This window comes from Fundulus heteroclitus, chromosome 24 (genome assembly GCF_011125445.2).
Source record: "Fundulus heteroclitus isolate FHET01 chromosome 24, MU-UCD_Fhet_4.1, whole genome shotgun sequence".
Taxonomy (NCBI): domain Eukaryota; kingdom Metazoa; phylum Chordata; class Actinopteri; order Cyprinodontiformes; family Fundulidae; genus Fundulus; species Fundulus heteroclitus.
This window is the reverse complement of record NC_046384.1, coordinates 23,679,200-23,699,215: the sequence shown is the minus strand read 5'-3', so window position 1 is coordinate 23,699,215 and position 20,016 is coordinate 23,679,200. Positions and strand designations below refer to the sequence as shown.

Here is a 20,016-nt window from a genome sequence, read left to right as displayed (position 1 = left end):
CCGCTGTTGTTTTTAATGGTGATGCATGGATTTTCTTTAACGTGCTGCCAAGCGGCTCGCATTAGCATGCCATTTAGGAACCCGCGATCTTGCCTAAAATAACACTCATTGCATAATATCCCCGACGAACAAGCTCCGGTAATACGCCACAATTAAGCCGGAAAGCGTTTTGCATCTGCCAACCCTTCTACTAGCTGCCATTATTTGGCAGTAGGTACACAAAAGGGTTATGGGCAGTCGTTTGATGGACACACAGGGCTTTTGATTTTTAATTGTAATTGTAATCCTCTCCACTTGAGGACTTGGAAATCGTTTGAACCCCCCACCACCACCACCACCACAGCCCCCCGCCGCCGCCTCCTCCCTGCTCTTCTGGTGGGGATGTAGAACATTCACCGGCTGCCTACTTCTCAACCCGCGCGTAGCTCTAAAAGGTGTAATCCCGATGAAATGTAAATCACAGTTCTTGAAAACAAATTACGCCCAAAGATAACAGGGCCAGCACTCCATCCATAAAGCATCAAAAATAGCCAAAGAAGCTTCTCGGTGGTTTTCTTTTTAATATATATTTTCTTTCAGGGTCCAAATTGTGGCAGACCTGTTATCAAGGGGTAATGGTGAGCTGTCAACCAAGCCAGGTTGATTACAAGGTTATATAGTAAACAATCCTGTCTAATTGTGGTGGCCAAACATCACATTCATCAAGCAGATATAAAGAAACGGCAGAATCAACTGATGCCATCAGCGGCAGCCCCCTTTTCGCTAAGTCGGGATAACTGCCTCTATTTCCAACGCTGCTGGTTTTCCTCTCTCTGCAAACGCGTCACTCTGTTAGGAAGCAGCTCCATCAAGCCATAGAGAGAAGAAGTTCGGCCTGAAAATGATAAAAAGACAGTTAGTGCGACGCTGCCGGTTGACTTCCAAGACGTGAAATGGACCTCTGGTACTGAGACGGCGCTTTTGTTGAGCTCAATCAGCTCCTTGTTAGTGGCAAAGTCGGTCAATTAAAGAGAGCTGGGGGAGCAAATTTGCTACAAATGGAGCCCGTTGATGTCCCTCGGTGCCGGGGGCGGGAGGTGACGATGTGGGGGGGGGGGGGGGGGGGGTGGGGGTTCACTTTGCTGAGGTCTGCCCTCCGTTTCGAGTCGTAGCCCCGATAGAAAAGATACACAGGCAGCAAGGGGTAAGAAGCCAGGTTTTCTTGGGCCTTCTCCATTAGGCGGGCGGTTGGAACAATCGGCTCCGTTGTTCAGACCGGGGGAAAGTGATGAGGTTGCAAATGGATTCCTGCGGAGGGAAACAAAAGATGAGGAGATCGTTTAGTGTAACCGGACTCTCCGGTAGGTGCCCCTCTTGGACACGTTAATTGATCTCATTTGTTACCTATACCTGCCCGATCAAGCTCCTATCATTGGCGGGGAGAGGGGGGTAGCGGGGCAGCTGAGTGTCAATGTCCTGTGCAACAGAAAGAAAAGTAAATTATAAATGCTAAAGCAGGCAAAAACAGAGAAGTGGAAATAGAAAAATGAAGGCAGTAAAGAGGAATGAAGCAAAGAGGTAAGACAAAGGGTCTTTGCCGCTCTAATCTTACAGGCTTCATTTCCCCGCTGCTCAGATGGGGCCTGAAACTAAACCCTCCCAAATATCCCAATTACACCTGCACGTCTTGTCCTTTTGTAACAGGAATTCCTGCCTCTTCCCTCTCTGCCCTCCGAATCTTGGCAAACACAAAGCGAACGATTGTCTGGCGGCGGGGCTGAGACGACCCCGCTCAAACATCCGTGTCTGTTTTTACTCGAGGCGTCCGGATCAAATTTACATTTAATGGCCCTAATTGGACACTGTATTGGTCTGGCATTCAGGAAAAATGATGGGCTTTCAGCTCTCTCATTGTGTACTTCATTTTTGTTAATTTCCCACACCTTTGGTGAGATTCTAAAGAAGTGCAAAGAACGTCAAATTCCCAAAGGTAAGACAACGAACAGAGTTAGATAGATAGATAGATAGATAGATAGATAGATAGATAGATAGATAGATAGATAGATAGATAGATAGATAGATAGATAGATAGATAGATAGATAGATAGATAGATAGATAGATAGATAGATAGATAGATCGATCGATCGATCGATCGATCGATCAAAGGATAAATAAAATGATAGATGGGTCGAGAGACAGATGGATGAATGGATGGACAAAAAGGTGAATAAATGAATAGATGGATGGACAGATTAACAGAAAGATGGACCTATACGCAAAAAGATGATTCGATGAACTCATGAATAAATAAATGGAAAGACCAACTGATCACTGGAGGATGCTTAAACTGACAAATAGATGAATGAAAGGATAAATAAGTGAAAGCTAGCTGGTTAGACGTAGGCCTCAATAGACAGACAGTTAAATGGATGGTTAGCAGGCTTGATGGATGGATGGATGGATGGATGGATGGGCAAACAGATGACTGCAACTTTCAGGATTGAGAAAGAAACTCTGGAATTGCAAATATTTTTTCATGCTTTATTTTGTCTCCACATTCACCAAGTGCAGGAAAAAACAACCAAATTCCATACTTTTCCACACTTTGTATGGAATCCTGAATCAGGGTTATTGAGCTTTTGCTAGCTAAGAATATGCTGCTTTGGTATTAGTTTTACACTCCCACTCTCCACTGTTGATATGTTCCCCTAAAACCGATGCAGCGAGTTGCTCCTCCCTGACTGAAGCAACGACGGACACAACTTCTTGCCCTCGGCGACACAAAGTGCAAGTTTGTTTGTTCAAGGTCCCTGAAAAGTGAGCGCCCAATCTCTAGCTGTGCTCTTTTGTCTCAGCGTGTCTTTCGCAACTTTCGCCCCCCTCCTGCCGGCGTGTCTTCTGATTCTGGCATGGCAGGGTGAGAGCTCTCCAAGCTGCCCGCAGCTTCTCATGCATCCTGCTTGGCTGTCACAAGACGAGATGGGCGCCATTCAACCCAATTAGTGAGATCCACTCTGATGTTGGGAAGAAAAGGGAAAAAAAAAAAAAACGAGGAAGAAATCACGTTTTTATTTTGCCCCTGTCTATCATCTGCCAATTTCACTGGAAGTAAGCGAGTGGCATCAATTAATGACCGTGGGCCGGAGGCGGCAACGGCACTGGCACAGACGCAGCATGTTTCAGGCGTCGGGTGGCATCTTGTGTATCCCGCGTCTTTGCCGAAGCTAAAGCAAATGAAATGAGACTAATAGGGAGCTCGTTTCCAGCCACTGATTAAAAGGCCCTGGAGCTCCTGAGGCATCGCCCAGGTCCAGGTCCTGGCCTGGTGTCACGTTGCTCCTGTAATGTCATTTTGGACATCCCAACGTCTGTCTCCCCGAGGTCATCTTTCTTCAGACTCTGGTTTTTTTGTGCTTATTCTGCAGCAAAGCTGGGTTAGGAAATCTACTTTCTCCTTTGGGGGTGTTAATTAAGGGAAGCATCAGAAATTAATCAACAAATTCACTAGGGCGAAGGACGATGTGTCTGAAGGCCTGGAAACGGACTCCACGGAGCGCCCACGGAGAAAGAGGCCCTCGGCTATGGCCGGGCAGATAAACAAGTGCACAGACGGTGATCTGACACAAAAATTCATGTAAGTATAAAATTTTACACTCATTTTCCCTGTCAGCTTGTCACAATGAATTATAAAGGTTGATTCGATTATCTGGCTAAGGGACATCATCCACGGCCGGTCATCTGAACACCGTCATATGGTCAATGTCTGCTGGTAGAGGCCTGTGATAGAACCAGCACTGCATCTGCAGGAGCGCGGGAGTTGGGCGACCACTTTGGTTTGCTCATCGCCCACCGAGGATCTAACTCATTCAGTAAACTTAAAAAAAGGCAATATTCCATGCAACTTCTATTGTTTGAGTCTCCCTTTGATGGGTCTGCCCACTTCCCTTTCCCTTTTATTCACTTCATCGCCACCTTCATTAAGTTAGTACTCTTAGATAACTCTCCAGTTTTGTCTTTCAATTTATCTTTGGAGTTTTTTTTTGCCACATTCTCTAATTAGCACAGTGCCTGCAGGCTATTTGTGACCTTTCCATATGTAAATAGACGAATGCTTCCCTCCCCTCTCCCTTCTTCTTCTTCTTCTTCCTCTTCCTCTCTATGACTTGCAGTGACAGGATAGTGACCCCGCGCTTTCTGTACGCGAGCCGGATGAATGACACCACCGAAGGCGCGTTTTGGCGGGGGCCCCTGCGATATCAGGGACGTGAGGTGTTTTTTTTCTTCTTGCACCAGCGCGGTGATTGACAGCTGCCAGGTGTGACACCACCAGCTTGCCGCAGTGTGCAGCAACTGTCTGCTGTCACTTCCCCTCTTCTCAGCACCGCTTGCGCCCAAGCGGTGCGTCACTCATGCCGTTCTTTAAGTCCTCTCGCCCGCGGTGCTTCAGCAGCTGGAGAGCACTAACTGCGGAGTGCATTTTGGAGAGGTCTGTCTACTGCTATCTTTGTCTCAACCCAGGGTTTGTTTTATACTTGCATTAAAACTGGAAATCGACTGTCTTAAAAGTTCTGTCGGATCATTTCCGTCTCAACCATTGAAGACAATCATGTCATATCACAATGCTGCTACAGTAGAGGTCTCCTGCTTCTAGTTTGGATCTTATTCAAACTTGCTAATAAATTACCTAAAAACTCTCCAGAGCAGAACCACTTTTCTTTGAAGGACACACTACTATTGCTCAGTTTGCCCAGTTGTGCTGGCTGAATGGGATAGATCACACCCACATGAACTAGAAATACAAAACAAATGCCATACCTTCCATTGCAACTTTCCATTAAAATGTTGTATTTTATTCAAGTTTATGATTTATACATTTCAACAATCAATGATACTACAGCTAAGGGCCACCTTACAGATATGCTTTTAGTGGCACAGTAGTTGTAAGACATGGGAAGCAACCATTTCAGTGCTGGCTGCTTTGATCTCATTTTAAACGGACAGTCCTTTGGCTTTCATAGTGATACGCACCTCTAGAAAAACAGCATTTTTGTGACGGAATAAATATGAAAGCATGTTCAATCACTTCCAAACTTTTTCTGTCTTATATGTGGCCAAGGGTCTGTTCAATTCAATTGCAAAACAAGGCAATATGTTAGGAACTAATGTAATAAAAACTGAAATGCTGCAATAACCTGGTTGGATCATTGTGCACCACCTTAAATAAATCCTTTGTTGAAACTTGTTTCAGCTCCATTTGGCAGTGATTCATCTTTGGTACACACCTACCATCAATTTCATAGCATTTAATTAACCAGAAATACAGTTCAGCTCTCCTGGTTGAATGTCACTGACATTTGCTGATGTGAAACCTTTAGCTAAAGCCACAAACCGATAGTGTGCAAAAGAAAACCATACCCAAAGTGAAAAAAGGTACTGGCAGCACCATGCTGTGGGGTGACCTTTCTTCAGACTGAACAGGGTTTTTGTCAAGATAAATGAAATCCTCAACAGTTCTAAATATAGTCGTTTAGAAAAAAAAAAAAAAAGCAAACAGCTAATGAAGGAACAAATTCTAAAATGAAATAATATGCCTAAAAGTTTCCATTAAACATTTGTTGTTCCGACAATCCTAAATGTTTTACTTGCAGGCGCAGTACAGATATGATCCTACATCTATGGCTTGAACAGTGTTGAGTTAGACAACTGCTGCCAGGATTGTGTAAAAAACTTCAAAGGCAATGTTTTATCATAATTAACTAATGTCACACAGAAAAATATACAACTCTTAATTTGCTATAATTGATTCAATGTAGAAAAAACACTCATGTTGAGAAACCTTTTTAACATAAAATCACATGTACCATACTTGATACCCTTCCAGTTAATAACTTTTGCCACAAGTCATGACAGCGCAACAGTTGTTTAGTGCGTTTCACAATGTTGGTTCATAAAAAGGGAGCATCTAATACACAGCATTAAAACTCTGACCAGTTTCCCTGTCCATGTTAAACCATCCACCACAGCATGATGCTACCACCACCATGTTTCATTATGGTGATGATGTATTTAAGCTGGTATACATTGGTAGTGTTCCACCACAAGTTAGCTTTTGCTTGGAGGTTGAAAGTTCAGTTTTCTTCTCACCTGATTAGACCGCCAGAATTTTTGTAAACCATTTTTATTTTATCTTCCCCCTCCCAACTACTAACTTCCCCTACCCACACTACTCAGTGTTGTTTCAGGTCTTCAGCAGGTTTTTCTTCAAGGATTACGTGATCCATCTTCTCATCAACTGTGACCAGCCTCCATTTTTTTTTTTTTTTACTTTTTTTCCTCATAACATGATGCTGCCACCACCATGTTTCACCATAGGGTTTTTTTTTTTAATGGGGTGAATACAAATCCATCCAATAGTTTTCAGATTTCTATGTAAATGCCACTTTGTCTTGATCTTCTGAAAGTCTAATAAAATGTGTTTACATTTGAAATTGTGATGAGACAAATGGGTAAGAGCTCTATGGTTATGAATATTTTCCGCCATGCCAATGTCTCTTGTACTCACAGGTCTTCACTCAGGGAAGGAAAACGTGAGGAAATCATACAAATAGAATGCATTACAAAATTAGTGAGACAAACTGGATGCTGAAGAAGTTTTCTCAGTTGCATAAAAGGAACATGCCGCCAGCACGGGGGCGGTATAGATTCTTATTCCTCAGAGACGATCCGCAGTGTTTTAACTCACATTAGCATACATTAGAGAGGAGGCGGCTGGATTGCCAAACCGGATCACTTTAAAAGACAAATGCATACAGTGCATATGAAAGTGAAGCCAGTGATTATGGCATATTAATTGATGATAATGTTTTGTGCCAGCTCACCACTTAGAAATGGGTAAGCTCTGACCTGTGCTAATTATAAATATAGAAAAAGATAAACATGAATGGGCCCACACACATATTTACAGCTAATAACTTTGAAGAGTTGTCATCTTCTTTGCACACAAAAAGTAAAGCTGAAATCCACGTGACATAATTGCTTTGCGTTCAATGCTTGGAGGATGTCTAGAAATGGCAGGTCCCCTTGTTTTACTCAGCATAGGGAAGTGTATTTATGGACTGCCGGTGGTCCCCTGAGGCCCCCGTTTTCTCCTCTCAGCAGTATTTAATACCTCTAAAGTGCATAATTGCTGATCAGAGAGTCTGCAATGCTCTGTTTGGTGTGTAAAGGACTTCTTTCAACAAGGGGAGGAGAAGGAATGCTACACCTCTGGTATCATGTGCCGTGCTTGTCCACAGCGGCAGGTAGTGGCAGGGACAAGCACAACAGCGGAGTGGCGGTCTCAATAGCTGGCTGGTGTCTCTTTACCAGCTTCTATTTGTGCGGGAGAGCAGGTTTAGTTGACGTGTAACGCTGGCTGACCACTGGGTGCACAGAAAGCCACTTAATAAGTAAAGGCCCAGTGTGATTGTGATCTGGCACAGTGACCTCTAGAGAGGCACACCCACAGGCTCTCTGTGTCCCTCGGTGTCCATGTACCCCCCACCAACCCAACCCCCACCCACCCACAATGGTTGGCAAGGGGCGTTACATCAACATTATTTTCCCCCTTGCTCCCTAACTGAGCACCTGCTCAGACAAGCACCACCACAACTGCAACCTCATCCCCCCCCTCCCCTCCTTCAACCCCCTGAGTGGTGTCCCTCGACCGGGGCCGGGGCCACGGCACATTCCAGCCGAACATTGATGCGAGGTGACCGAAATGGCCGGTTCACACGGCCCCTCCAGTGGCGATGGGGCTGCAGCCAGAGTCATAATGCAGACAGCTGGAGGACACGGGAGAAGAGGAGGAGGATGAAGGAGGACGCAGGGCACAAACAGCCACAAGAGGGAACAAGTGGAGTTAAACTTGACAGGTTCAGTAGAGCAGCTGAATGTCAGTAACTGCAGCCAAAGCAGAGCTCAAGAATAAACAGACAAAACGTATTAAAAGTCCTCACCCTGGGTGTCGATTTGTTCTTATTCGAAGAAAACAATCTGGTACCAAGTTTTTGTGCTTCAAATGAAAAATGGTTAAACATGTGACACATTGTTTCTTTTATTATCAGTTTAATGGCTAATATCAATTCTTATAAATGGCACCTGATAATCTTGGCCAATGTATTTGTCATTTTTGTATTTCTTTTTTTTTTTTACAAAATTGCAAAAGCCACTGTTAGATAGTTAAAACAAAAACTTAATATGTCAATATTTGTTATTCTACATCTAAACTGTTAACACGTCGAAGCTAACGCTCATGTTAGTTAAGTAAATAAAAAGTAAAAATAAAAGCCTGCTAATACAAGCTTCAGCAGCAGCATTCTATAGCTCAAATCCACTAATGAATATGTACATATACATATATATATATATATATATATATATATATATATATATATATATATATATATATATATACACACACACATATACATATAGATAGATAGATAGATAGATAGATAGATAGATAGATAGATAGATAGATAGATAGATAGATAGATAGATAGATAGATAGATGTGCTAAAATATATAAGTGTTTTTAGTGTTTAGAGTTAAGATTTGAGTTATTTTTTGAAAAAAAAAAATAGTATACTATGTCTACATAGCTAAGCCTAGTAATCACCGCTATAAGCTTACACTATAAAACCATTGAGAGATTATTGTGAGGTAAATAAACGTATTCTACAACCCAGCAGCTGAACTGTTTCTACGTCAGAGCTAAAGCACATGTTAGTATGGTGTAAAACAGCAATTTAACACAAACTTTAGCTTTTTTTACGAAAGAAATCTAATAATGGCTTTTACTTATACGTTTTAATTTAACAAGTAAATACATAGATAATTATTATTCTATAACACACAGTGAGAATATGGGAGCTAACTCTGATGGATTGTTCAGTATTTTTAAGTTAAAAAAGCAAGCTAAAACTAAATTCCCTTCATCTTCTAAACTTTTTATGTCAATAAATTTCATTCAATGAAGTAAACAGATGAATAATTGTTTGTATTCGTTGCATAAAGTATTCTTTTCTGCAAAGGTTAGAACTATTTGTACTTTGAAAAAACTTGCAATCCATATTTTAATTTAAAAATCTGCTTATGTCAGATTTTTATTTTCAATAAAATGTAATAAAAAAAAGGCTTGTCAAAAATTATTTATACCCTTCTCAGTGATCAATTGACAGATCTTTATTAGCCGTACACCAATCAAACTGTTCAGAATTTTCCAATTTTTTTTGTCATATTTCTATGAGTTTTTTTTTCTTAAGATTTGTAAACTAATCTTTTACTTCAGGTCAGTAATCTGAATACGAAACATTCATTTTACTTTCAGTCAGAAGAAGAAACCTGTTAAAATTAAAAGATTACTTTAAACTTCAATCTTCAGTAAGTATCTTGTTATTTATGCTTTAAAGCTAAAACAAGCTAATTTACAAAATATTTTTGTTAAACTGTTTATCAACTAAAAATAAAGCAAGAAATAGAATAAAGTTTTATTGCGAATAAAACCAATCTAATTGTAAAATGGCATAAAAAATCCTCAAGTTAAACACAAAAACAGAAAAATTGTAGTTTGCTTCAAGCATCCACAAAAATGTCAAGCAAGAGCAAACAAATTGACAAACGATCAACCGCACTTATTCAGTGACCTATATAAAAAATGTAACAAAGAAGCTATTAAATAACAGAAAAAAAAAAACATCTGTTTACTTTGGTTTGGTGTTGGAGTCACAGTCAGGTTTATTCTTAAAAAAACAACAAATTAACCATTAAGAAAGCTGCAGCTTTGTTATTTACACACCTCTACAGCAACAACAAAAGGAGCAATTTACTGTACTTTTTTATAAACTAAACTAATGAATAATAATGCAAATATAAAAGAAATCCGACGCTGTGTCTTAATTAAATATGTCTGCTTGAAGGCAAATTTTGTCGACCCGACGAAAAATTTCGATCCTCCTTGAATGCAAAGATCAGTAGCATTGAGGAAGTGTTAATTAACGAGAGACAAACCTTCCCCGGCTTTGTGCACATATGCAGGCGGAACCCCTGCTCCTTCTCTCCGGCAGCCGCTCACAAACCCACAGACGCAACCCTATTAGCCGCCTTCCTTATGTGGACCAACTGTTTGTTGGTGAGCCGTCGCACCACGTTTTTTTTTTTTTTCTTTTTTTTGTGAAGTATAAAATGAATCAAGAGAAGAGAGGCATGAAATAATTTGTTTAATTTGGAGCAGTTCCAACTCAGCAGGTGAGAAGAAGATGGGTGGGGTGGGGGTGCATGGGGGGTATTTGTGTTGCTTTTTGTTATTGTTCGTGTCCTCTCAATGTGTATTCGACCACTGTGGTGGGTGGTGGGGGTGTTTTGGACAGCAGGTCAGGGTCTTACTTCACTTGCCTCAGCTGCAAAACCTTCTATTTGTTGGGTTGGGTCAGGAAGACATGAGGAAATCCCCCCCACACCCCCACCCCACCCCCACAAATACTCTTCCTCTGCCCTCCAACCTCCCCCACCCCCTTCCTTACCACCGCGTCCCCACCACCACAAACCAGCTCCTAATTATCTCTGAATAGCAATTTTATTGAACCCTAATTTGTGGTAATGAATTGTGATAGGTGGCACGGCTGACTAAAGAAAAGAAAAACTTCAACACGGGCTCACACCCTCACCCACGGCCCATGGTGATAATCACCGTTATTGTTCACGCTTGACCCTCGCTGACCAGATAAGACGTTCACGTGTTGTTCAGTTCGGGTTTGCTTACATTGGAACAAAAGGAAGCGGATGTGGTGGATGCAGGATCGATAAACAGAAAAATCAGGGGGCCCCCCGCAGTAAACGACACATCTCCAAATGTAGCATTTTTGATTCAAGAATTTCGGAAACCTCAAAAACCTGTGTGTAGAGTCAACAACTGCATTACACGTTCTCTATAAGAAAAACAAAAACAAAAGCCCCATGTGTACCTACACGGACAAGCCAGTGTGAATGGATGGCAAGATCCTATTGTCTCAGTTACAAAATGAAAATAAAACTGTTTATAGCATTTTATGAAGAATTATTTTTATGTATTTCTGGTAATTACTACTTTTAGAAGGCTTTGAAGGACCCACAGCAAAGCCAACTCCCTTCTGCCCATGTGGACGAAGCTTTGATCCAGAGGAAGTGGTGACATTTTGTCTTATTGTCTAGATTGTCCTATTGTCTAGATTGTCAAATTTGTAATAAAAGATACACATTTAATATGTATTTTATTTTCACCAGGTAGCAGATTTTCAATATAAAGTTGGTATCATAACAAAATGTCTCAAGAGTCTCTCACCATTATGCCCTAACCTAAACCAAGACGTTTTTTATTGGCTTAACCTAACCAGAAACATATGTGTCTCATGGTTTAACCCTACATTTCTGTTTTAGAGTATCAGAGTATCAGAAATTAATTTAGCAAATAGTGGTCACTTGACATATTTTTTATTTAGAGCCACTTAAAAATGGATTATAATCATTTTCATCCACATGAATAAGACAGGAACCCTAACCCGGAACACTGGTCTCAAATCTAATCAAGATATGTTGGCAAACTTAAATTAGCCAAAAAGCAACAGAAAGCAATAGAGCTGCAGAAATAATCTCGAAAAAATATTAAGAAATTTGTGCTTTCTTGAAATCTGACCAAAATATTTAGGGTATTGAAGCAAAGGTGTGGTGTTGACTACTTCTCTATATTTCAAATAAAGGAAGAACTTTGCCCTTAGAATTGGGAAAAACATTGACATTGGCTCCAAATCTGCTCTGTTGCTTACAGTACCAAAAAACATATCAAATAAAACTGAAGGCCAAAGTGAACAGAGAAATCAAACGTCCAATTTTTGACCAAATGAAATAAACAGTAAAAAGTACTGAATTCAAAGGAAGGCTAAATGTTAGCCTCTCCTTCAACTCCAAAACTGGTGAAGGGAATCATTATTTACCCGAGATCGCCTCAAGATGTTTTGGTATGAAGATGTAATAAGAAGTGTGGAAAGCACCTCCCATACTGGATGACCAGATGCTGCCTATAGTCTTTCATCCTGAAACTTTCAAATTTGGGAAAAAATATTATTAATTCCTAACAGCCCTTAATTATTATTATTTGTTTAATATATCTAAGCGTAGCCATAAATGGACAATCAACATGTTGATGCCTCTATTTCCACAGATAACAGGGAGTATCTTTACAGTAAAAAGTTGTAATATAATAATGATAATAATAATAATATTAAGTAATATTAATATTAGTAATATTAAGGTAGTGACCTTAAAACTGATAAAAATGTTTGATGGTGTTAACTTGAAAAAGTACTGAATCCACCAGAAAAACCTCCATCTTGAGAAAAAGTTGAAGTAGTGTGTATTTGAACCACATGTGAACACATTTTCTAGGTTTCCAGACTTATTAAGAAGTGTGGAAAGTACTAGATCTAATGGTAGAGTAATCCATCTCTAAAAATACAACTGAAAAAAATCCCATTAAAACTTAAGATTGAATATTTATTAGCTTTAAATTCTATTTCATTTGTTTGAATGTCTAAATGCATCCAGAGGTGCAGAAATATTGATTCCAACTGGAGAAAACCATCAACCCAGACACCGTCCACCAGAAGCTCACCCAGCCCCACTACCGCTGTCCACCTGTCAATTGAAAACAGGGTTCCTGACTAACCGGCAGCAGCGGGGGGATGCTGGGGAGCATCTTCTCTCTCACAAGAACTATCAGCACCGGTGCCCCCAGGGTTGGTATCTCTCCCCACTCCCCTCCTCTCTGTACACATGAGTGCACCTCAGCGCTCCCATCTGTGAAACTCCTGAAACTTCTTAAACACCCACCCTCACAAACACTGCCTCCCCTCACCATCTTTAACAACACTGTTTCTGATGTGAATCACTTCCGGGTCCCCACGAACCACCCAGATCTGGGACCTGAGATGGTCCTCATGCATGGACACTGCTTGCAAGAAGCCCCAACAGAGATTGGACTTCCGGCAACTCAAGAAGTCCATCCTTCCACAGGAGCTGCTACTCATCTTTTCCACTGCCCTCATTCAGCCTGTCCTGTGTTCGTCCATCTCTGTGTGGTGTGGCTCATCCACAAAACAGGACAGGTCCAAACTGTAGCGAACAATCAGGTGTGCAGAATGGATCATCAGGTCTGGCCTTCCCTGCATCCACAACTTGTAATGGTCTAGAGTCAAGAAAAGGGTAGCTAACATCTCGGGAGACCTCACACATCATGCTCTAAAGAGCCCTATTTACAAAAAAACAGCCACCACAGAGACAGTGGCTGCATCCATAAAAAGGTCTAATGGGTAAGGACTCTTTAGCCAAAGTGGAAGTGTGTCAGCAGTTGCCATGATAAGTGCTGTCTGAATAGTGCTGTGAGTAGAGAAGGATATAGGAGGAGGAGCCTGTATGCTTCCTTTCATAGCTCCTTTAGCATAGGAACCTTGCTGTGTCCCTTAGCGGTGCTAAGGAATCCCACAATCCTTTGCGTGACATGACGTATAAGCATATCCCACCTCACGGAAATTAACAAAAAATGTCCGGTGAGAAGAAAGCGTGCACTTGTAGTAAATCTTCGGAAAGGCTGTAGGCCCGGATTTCACTACGATCACTCATGTGCGTTTCTGTCGCATAATAACCTATGAATTAAAGGCTGTAGTAAATCGTCATAGCAGTCCGAAGCTCCTTTTCCCCCCAAAAGAGTTCTTACTGTTGACCTCATGAAAGGTCAGTGAACAGGAGCTAGGAGCTACAATTAGAACATTTCAGATGCAGCCAGAGTACCCAGATTGATACCATGCGTATTTACATCAATCCAGCCATGTTTTCCTTTTTTGTAGAAACATGCACATATATATATATATAAAGATCTGCAAAAACTCTTTATTTTCCTTTTTGTATAGTTGTACTTCAAATAGCAGTACTGAGAGCAAAGTGGAACTGAAGTCGCATTCCTTGTTTGTGTGCAAAAAACTTGCCGGTTCAAGTTGATTCAGATTCTGAACAGTAATTTTCCAGAACTTCACCTTCAAAAATCAATATTTAACTTTAAATCCAATCAATTTAATTTTCTAAACACCAGACCAGTAGAAACAACTAAACCCAACAATACTTCTGTTGGACGTCACTGATTTATCTTAATAAATACAAGCAGAACATTTATTCAACTAAAAAAAGAACAAAAAAACTAATGAAAATATTTTCATCAAGCTTATATTTTTCAGAAATAAAGGGGACACTATAAACCTTGAAATAGAAAGGAAATGGTATTAACCATGGATCTGATAAATTGATCAAATGTTCTGGGAATGTTCAGGATTAGGGAAAGTTTAAATTAGCATAAAGCCAGTTTTGAGCAGGAGAAGAAGGTAACTGTCCATATCCAGTAGCCGGCTATATGCATACACTGGTCAAAATTATAATAATGTTAATAAAAACTACACTTTTTCTAGTTGGTTCTTGATAGTGAAAACACTGTAAAAACAGAAATGAAGCCAATCTCAAAGGACATTATCTTGGGCTATAGCGTCTGAAAGCAGAGCAGAGAGTGAATGTAATTGGGGCTTAAAGAATAACGTATAAACGGTGAAATATCTGAAAGTCTGGCTTTGTTTCATTTTTCCCCTACTCAGAGTGGACAAAGCCCCGACACAGCCGCATGATTGCAACGGATCTCCAGCCTATATCTGGTCATACAGACACTGTTTGCTCTGGGCTTCCTGTCTGTGGGCTTACATTACAATGTGTAGATTTAGAGATTGGGGAACTAAAGTCGTCGGGCTTTTCAGCTGGATAAGGTTTTTCTCTCTGCCTCTCAGACCCCGCCGTGCCGCCTCCTCCTCCTCTTTCCGCAGCCCCCTGTCTGTCACACTGTCGTCCAATACCAGATGGTAGGCGTTCAACACGGAGAGCTGAGCTAAAATACCTGATTACAATTCACCAATACAATTCAAATATCATGGGCAGGCTTAGGGATAATTCCTCTGTAACAATATCATTTATTTCCCCCCCTGTTTCGTTTATCCTTGTTTTACCCGGAGAGGAGACAGCAAAGCCCTTCCTCAAACAGATAAAAGAAAAGATAGCCTATTTTCTTCTGTACTCTTCCTCTGATTCTGACCGTTGCAATAACTATAAAACCACTAAGAAAATCACACAGCAGTTTCTCACTTCTGCTATATTTAAAAGAAATGAACGTAATTAAGATGAAAATATTTATAGGATGCAAATCGTGCCCTCGCTGACATTTTGGAGCCATGACAATAATGAATGAAAATTTTATTCCAAATTCATATTTATGTGGTTTATTCATATTTGACGAATATATTCAGCTCCAGAGCAGTCATACATATACATTGTAGTCTTGTAAATGCATGAAGTACACCATAATAATTAAAGCTCACATTAGTTGTGACACACTGAAGGAAACCCATGGGCATTTTGCCTTTTATTGAGATGATAATACATTGTATTATCATGTAATAATGTTGTTGAATATTCGGATATACCCTGAGATCATACACTCTGGGTAGAAGGGCATTTACATTTTAAGGATGTTTTATTCAATAGTAAAAGGTTTTGTTTGTGAGGCTAAAGATCACAAAATGATAAATAATTTGACTTTACTTGCTGCGTTAAGTATAAAACACAAGTGAAAAGCTTGCTTGTATTGGTTTTGTTTTGCCTATATAGTTTTTATTCAATGGACTTGAAGCAAAGTGAAGAATAATTAATTAACCTAAAATTCCTCCGAGATGCCAGATTATTCACAATGTTGCCGCTGCATTTACTGGAACAAACATGGGCAATGATGGGCCTGAAATGCACTGGGTTTATTGGCTTTGGTCAAAGTTTCTATACTCTTCAACTGGAGCTTATTAGCAGTATCTTACCTAGTTTCAGTTTACAGAGACACTTGAGCTGGGATACAAACTCACAAAATGTTTATATATCATATCAAACATATACACATTTAATAGAAATGCTCCTCTTAATGAATCTACGTCTTGCATTTACCAACAATAAATAAAAAACTGCTAGAATTTAATTTAAGCTTAGTCAAATTTGTTCTATATTCGTTTGATTGAAATATATATGTATTTTGAGCAAACAAATGTCATTTTGTGTTGTAAAGGACTTCAGCGTTAGAGCCTCCTCTTGTGACTGTCTTCATATTTCCTGACCCCTACGTGATTTCATCGGGATCGGTGTTTTTAAGTTTTTCCAGCTGTTTTTTTTTTTTTTTTTTTTTGAAAAAGGGCTGCAGAAATCTCCCATTTCCTGGAGGAACGTGTGCGCCTTCAACCAAACACATGAACCCCTCCCAAACGTGGAGTCTGCCCCGCTCCCTCTCTCTCTTTTCTCTCCCTCTACCGCGAAGCTCCGGTTGTTCGCTGTTTTCAGGCGAGTGTTATTCTTTCATGGCCAGAGTGTGTTTTTTCTCTCTCCGAGTGTGATCTCTGGTGTGGGCAGAGGTGCGTCTTAGCCGCCCACACCGTTGGCACTCCTGCCCAAGTAGCACCCATAACACCGACCCATTAGTGGCGTGACAGTCTACCCACATCTCAACCACCTTCATTAGTCATTCAGCTCCTTATTTTTGTTTGGTTTCCCCTCTGGCTCCTAATTAATGCTTAATCGAAACTGCTGAACTGAGCTAGTAGAAAATTCATGAATATTAAAATCGACCCTGACGTTTTTTCTCACTTTCTTCATTTTTTTTTCCTTCCCTTTTTGTCTTTGGGTTGTCAACGTTGGTAGCCAGGCACCATTAATTTCTGTTGCTGTCAGAGATTTAAAGCATCACACTTATCAGTAATGGAACAATGATGGAGGATATGAGGCAGTGGGGTTGTGTTGGGCTTTTGTTGTCGCTTTAATGCATGTTTTTTTTTCTTCCCCATTTTAGACCATTAGAATCCCACTACAGGTGAAACAACCAGGGGTGGGAAAAATCCAAGTAAGGATAAGCCAGAAAGTCCAACTCCTAAATGTAGTTTAGATCCATTTTAACCTTACAGAAGAAACAGATTAAAATCCCAGAAAATAGATTTTTATTGACCCGTGCTGACAGCCCAAACAGAACCAAACCTTATATGTTCTTATATGCCTCAAACTGCATGCTCAGCTTCCTCTTTAATCCCATCAAACACAGTTTTCCACACTGATCAAGTTTCAAAACCCTCTCCAAGGCCGTTTTTTTTCTTTCTTTCTTTCTTTTTTGCCAGGAGATTAAACAATTTCTATATATATATATATATATATATAAAGCGTTCTCCAGGCTCACAGAGGCGATGTCCGGAGGATACTTCCTGTAATGCAAAACAGAATGTTTTCAAAAGCTGCAATTGGGATTTCATTGTTCGGCGCTTGCTCGGGTGTCGATTCGATTTTTTATTCATAAACTTTGTTGGTTTGTCGATTTGCAACAGAAGCCTGCAGGAAAACGCTAAAATTAAAAACCCAACAACTATTCCAAAATCACGAAGCAATACAGGAGCTTACTTTTAAACGAGTTATCTTGTTACCCCTAATGGAAAACCGTTATTAATATTTCCTCAGAGGACGGCTCATCAACTCCCATCAAAGTTTGTGCAGAGAAGCATTTGAGAATATACACCGACGTCGTCTCTTTGTCATATTTTAGTTGCAAAATTTGCATCTGGAACAACTTTACTTTGACTTTTCTACGTTGTTATTATTGTTTCTTTTCAAAAACCTACCGCACGCGGGACTTATATAATAATGTGATTGTGGAAAAGGCTTCCCACAGCAGCACAATCATGTTACTCTTTGTAAAGAAATAAACAGATGTCCGCGTTCATTCAGACTAAATTGATGGTGGCATCGCGGGCAAACCAAATTGAAATCTTCATGACAATTTCTCTGAAGTTGCTCAAATACAATTTGACTTCTGACAAGGGGAGATGCAATTTATAAAAACAGAACATGCCATCAGTGGAGGCCAGCATTTGCATAATGAGGATACTTCCATTTCTGCCAGCAATGTTTTTGACAGCTTCTAACTAAAAGCTGCGTTGGAGAGGAGTGAGAGATGTCGATACGAATAATCCAGAGGAGTGGGAGATCGGGGAAGCGCTCCGATCCATCAAGGCAAACAAATGCAGTTTGGCAAATTTAAAGCAAATCGAGTGATGCTAGGTGACCCTGGCAGGAAAGCAACTGAAGGGGCCTTCTGCCCTGAGCTACAGCCGTGACTTTGAATGCACCGGCGTGGAGTTAGACCGCAGGAAAAACTCCAGAGGTTCTTCTGATTGGTTGACAAATGTGACTGAGCTGACGCTAATTCCATGTAGCTCTTTTGCTCTAATTGTTGATTCAATTTGCTAATGACTAATTTGATTTAAGTGGCAGGCACATCTCCATGTGAGCAGGACAAGGAGAGAAGGAACAAAAAAAAAAAAAAATGGACTGGAGGTGGCGTGATGGCTTGTCATGCAAAGGCTGCTCGCCAATGAATATTCCATGAGAGTTCACACTTAATTGTTTCTGATTTGTTTATTTTTTTCAATACAGTGCTTTAGCGCACACTCCATCAGTCCTGGTGTTGACACACCGTGTATCACCCCACCCTTTCCCCCGGCACCCCCTCCGCGTCATCCCCCACGCTTTCACAAGTGGTGCTCAGATGTCCATCAAACGCAGCAATGAAGGATCACTATAAGTTGTTTGAGCCTGTCAACTAAAGCACTCCAACACTTTGGTCCCCTTCATGTTTTCCCTTGTTGAGCCCGCCGGAGCTCTCTGATGTGAAGGACTAGATGAATTTCTAAACAGACATCCGGGGCCCCCGTTGAGAGCCGCTACCTGTTGCCAATGCAAATCGGCTCCTAAGATCCTGAGGAAGCGTATTGTTCCACCGCCGAGTGTCTGAGTCCACTTGCAAGTTGTTTGCCTCTGGGAGAGGACGTGTTTCTCAAAAAAACAAAAAAAAAAAGGTTGAGCGTGACCTCTTGGATGAGTTTGGGGGTTGGGTGGGGGGGTGGGGGGGCAACATGGCAGTTCAAAGTCTCTCCAGTTTTTCAACAGCGCAGAAGAAAATGACAAAAAGCAGTTCAAACTGCTCTAAAAGTGCAGCAGCGGAGGATCCAACAGGAGTAGACTACGAACGGTACTCACCCGCATGAAAGCCACGAGAGACAACCCCAAAACCGAGCTCTTTACCTCCTGCTTCCTGGAAACATTGGCATCCATCCGTTTGTCTTTTGTAGCAGCTCCAAGCCTATCCAGAGTATGTTTCTGTATTATTTTTTTGTAATCCCCCCTTTGCCTCTCCCGTTGTGCACGGGTACATTTTGTTTTCCCCTTGTACTGGACAGACTTGGAAGGAAGCAAATCCCAATCCTTTTATGCCTTTTATCCTCTCCCTTGACGGGTCTTTCTCACTGCATGACTTGCAAATCATGCTGTGATACTGAATGGGATTGACATTGTCAGATGTAAATACATAGAATATTTCCTATTTTGTAATGGGCGATGGAAAGGAAGTCTAATTATTGTATAATGATATTTTTCCCTCTCTCACGACTGTCTGGCCCAACAAATGAGTTGCATTGGAGATTACGCATAAATACATCCATGTATTTATGTATTAATTCAACTGCGTGGATTATTATTTAGCATTATACTACGCAGGCTAATTTATTCATTTATACATGTGGGTCATTGCTGCAATTGGGCAAACAGGGCTGGAGTTATGTGAGGAGCTCAGACCAGATTTTTAATGGTGTTGCAGAAAACCAGAGAAAAAAAAAATAGGTGTTATTTTAGACAAACATTGATGAACATTGTACGATCATTTTATTTATTTATTTTAAAATGGAAGTTTCTATGAGTTGTGAGCGTAGCAGTTTGGGACAGTTTTCAGTATCATTACATAAACATGAGCTCGTCCCTGATTCCCACCGGTGTTGATGGAAACTGGGCAGATCCAAGCAGTA

General features: G+C 40.8%; 1 long non-coding RNA gene across 1 annotated transcript; it reads right to left on the bottom strand.

Moving 5' to 3' along the window:
* Positions 1–540: 540 nt before the first annotated feature.
* LOC118557992 lies at positions 541–19,432 on the bottom strand. Its single transcript, XR_004928151.1, has 3 exons — positions 19,196–19,432; positions 1,390–1,455; positions 541–1,287 (listed from the first exon to the last, which is right to left on the bottom strand). It is a non-coding gene; the product is annotated as an uncharacterized LOC118557992 (long non-coding RNA).
* Between the last annotated feature and the right edge of the window lie 584 nt (positions 19,433–20,016).